Below are 3298 nucleotides of genomic sequence, written 5' to 3' on the forward strand. Positions count from 1 at the left end.
TAATATACTGTGCAATCACATATTAAGAGTTTTTAGTCAGTTCAAGTTTAAAAATTAAAGTATAATATTTGCTTTCGCTGCTTGTTACTTCTTGAAGAAAGTGTTGTTTTTGGTTTATACATTTTTGCACTTTATTTTATTGTATTTCAATCCAATTATGTTTTAAAAATATTTTATTCGAGTAAATGATCGAAAATTACTGTACTATTATTTGTTTTTCTTTTAAGTAAATTTAGCCTACTTTTGCTAAAAGAGAAAACATGGACTATTGATAGTGCCTTGAATATCGGCTTCTTTTATTCATGTTATGGATATTTTTATACAAAGGAAATTTTTTTTGTGCCTGTTGAAAATTAAAGTTTACTCACATAGCCATAAAAAATGTTGCTTTATTTATCTGACCATATTGGAATGTATTTGTTAGGTTTTCAGTCAATTAAATTTGGTTCAATAAACAATGTGTGGTCATTTTTAAAATTTTCAATGAACATTCGATCAGTCCGGCCCTCGGCTTGCAGCAAAATTTTTTATCTGGCCCTCCGTCCATTTGACTTTGACACCTCTGACATAGACTATTTCAAGTAATTCAAATGCATTGAAATTATGTATGCAATTGAAATGAATAAATCTTACGACTTGGCACAAAAAATTCTGTGCGTTTTATGTCGTCATTGTGTTATTTTCTCTTTGCTTTTAAATGTCGTTACCTGTTGTGTGTTTTGAAATGTGTTAGGTGTTTTTTTGCTTGTTTAAAAAAAACATTAAGTTGCCTTGTGTTTGAATTGTGCTATATAAAGCTGCTTTGCCTTGCCTTTCTACCGGTGGCAAAAGATACAATAAAAGTGTTTCCATTCATAAAACAGAATGAGTCATGGATTTGTGTTCAGTTAATTTCACAGGTCATTTCGAGAGTAAATTTAGACGACACCATCTGTACTGCGATATTCATACTTTTTGTGACATTTTTGTTCGGTGGAGTGCCGTTAGATTTTTCTCATGTCAAATGGACGTGGCCCAAAAGAAGTTGGGAATCGCTGATCTAGAACGCACACACGCACGACTCCATTCATCTCACCTCGCCTCTTGAGCCTGAGCAGCAGCAGCAGCAACAGCAGCTACCAACAGGTGGTCACGGCGTCGTTAATGGCGAGATACACATACGTAAGCGTGTTACGTAAGCGTGCGCGTGCTAGTGGATGCGGAGGCGAGCAGTGCGCCGAAACCGGCGATTAGGGTGAACATCCTGGAATAGAATGCGATGAACTCGTGAAACACCAGCAGGGACGTAACACCAAAGCGAGAGAGGCGAAAAGCCTGACTAATAAGTCCTGCAGAGGTGTCCTACAAAGCGGTTTGCGGCGCGTGTCGCGAGCAGGTCTCACCTTGTCAGAAGCCTCGGACCCGAGCGTGCGGCTCACATGGACAACGACGACACCGAGGCTGCGGCTGGCTCGTCGCTGGCAGCGGGGCGAGAAGACGCAGCAGTCGATGCGGATCCAAGCGCATCCTGCAGCTGTGAAGGGCCCACATCGAGTGCGCCCACTGCGACGTCGATGCCTCTTAAAGAGACAGCAGGTGGACGAGTCGACAGAGGAGAGACATGATGAGCTGGCTGGGAGACATACCTCAGCGCTCTCACATGGACAATCCATACGTACCACTAAAATACATTCCAAATACACTGAAATGCTTTCAGATAAAGGAGCAATCAATACACCTCATACTGAAAAATGTGTTTCAGTGCTGTGTGAAAGCATTTTTTCAGGTTTTCAGTGGCAATGAGAGTATTTCAGTAGGGACCATGAGAAGGTTTTTATTAGTGTCCGAAAGTGTATTTGGAATGAGTGTTGGTGTTTCTCTCATGTGCGAGAGCATCCCTGCAGTGTGGTAACGTTAGTTTGTGTTGTTCGCACATGTGTGTGTGTGTGCGCGCGTGTGTTTCGAGTGTTTCAGGAACGTGTGAGAATGTTTTACTTGTGTAAGTGAGTTTCAGTTTTGTGTGTAAGAGTGCTTCAGTTGTGTCAAAGTGTTTCTGTTGCATGTGTCTTTCAGTAGTATTTATGAATCAAAGTGTATTAGTATTGTATAAGAGAATTTTAGGAATGGATGTTATAATGTGTGTGTGTGTGTGTGTGTGAGAGAGAGAGAGAGAGAGAGAGAGAGAGAGAGAGAGAGAGAGAGGGATTCAGTACAATGAGAGGTTCACCAGTGTGTGCGTCAGTTTTATGAAAGCCTTTCAGTTGTGTGTGTTTCAAGTTTTCTTGTGTGAGAAAGCGTTTCAGGAATTTGTGTGAGAGCATTTTAGTGAGTGGGTGTTTTAGGAATATGTGAGAGTATTTCACTTGTGTGACAATTTCATTCGTGTGTGTTTCCGTTGTGTGAAAGCCTTTCAATGGGTGTCACTGTGTGCGCGTGTGTGTGAGGAAGTAAAGACTGTGAGCGCGGCTCAGTACAGGTAGTGTGTGTGTGTTTCCGTTGTGTGAGAGCCTGTCAGAGACTATATGTGTCTATCATAGGTTTGTGTGAGTGAGAGAGAACATGTTTCAGTATTGTGTGATGACAGCATTTCAGATGTGTGAATAGTTCAGGATTGTGTGAGTGTTATATGTGTGTGGGCATCTCAGTAGTGTGCTAGAGCATTAAGGATGTGCACAAGGGAGCATTTTATTGTGCGAGAAGGATTTTGTGCAGTGCAGTGTGAAAATGGTTCACTAGTGTTTTGAGAGGGTTTCAACAAGTGTATCTCTCCTTGAATGCCTCTATGTATGATAATAATACAAATGCTTGTGGAGGCTCTCAGTCGTACAGGAAAGTTCCATCGTAGAAGGGGTTCTGTCAGTCGTCATCTGTACATGTGGGTAAAAAACAAAAACAAAAAAACAAAAAACAAAAAAGGACGTTTCGCTTCTCTCACAGAAGCTTCGTCAGCGGTAGACAACTCTGAAGTCTCCGTGAAGACTCCGGGAAATTGCTCTGCGCTAAAAAGCTGAGCGTAGCCTATTTGAGGACTGACTGGGGATGGTTAGTCACGCCCTTATGGTGAAGAGGCCCATTGATTTCTAAATTCCCTATGGTTGGGTCTTGATTAGGCCTATTGTTTGGGCTAGGGCTGAATAGCTACTTTCAGTTAGCCTGATCAGCATGTCTATGTCCCTTGGTGGTCAACAAGTTATTGTAAATAGGAGACAGGTTAAATCTGATACCTCCTTCGCGGTTCAGAGAGGGTGAAAATTTTTTAACAAAAATCGCTTCCTTTACTCCCCTTTCAAACCATCTCTTTTCTGTTCCTAGGATTTTT

General features: G+C 41.4%; 1 protein-coding gene across 4 annotated transcripts in view; it reads right to left on the reverse strand.

Moving 5' to 3' along the window:
* snpha (syntaphilin a) overlaps positions 1–3298 on the reverse strand; it is a 12217-nt gene that overhangs the window by 7583 nt on the left and 1336 nt on the right. Inside the window, exon 2 of one of the 4 annotated variants that reach the window (XM_019865246.1) lies at positions 1383–1559. The gene's annotated coding sequence lies outside the window, so the exon portion shown is untranslated. The other 3 variants (XM_019865244.1, XM_019865243.1, XM_019865247.1) reach the window with 3 other exon arrangements.

This window comes from Hippocampus comes, unplaced genomic scaffold (genome assembly GCF_001891065.2).
Source record: "Hippocampus comes isolate QL1 unplaced genomic scaffold, H_comes_QL1_v1.1 scaffold124, whole genome shotgun sequence".
NCBI lineage: Eukaryota > Metazoa > Chordata > Actinopteri > Syngnathiformes > Syngnathidae > Hippocampus > Hippocampus comes.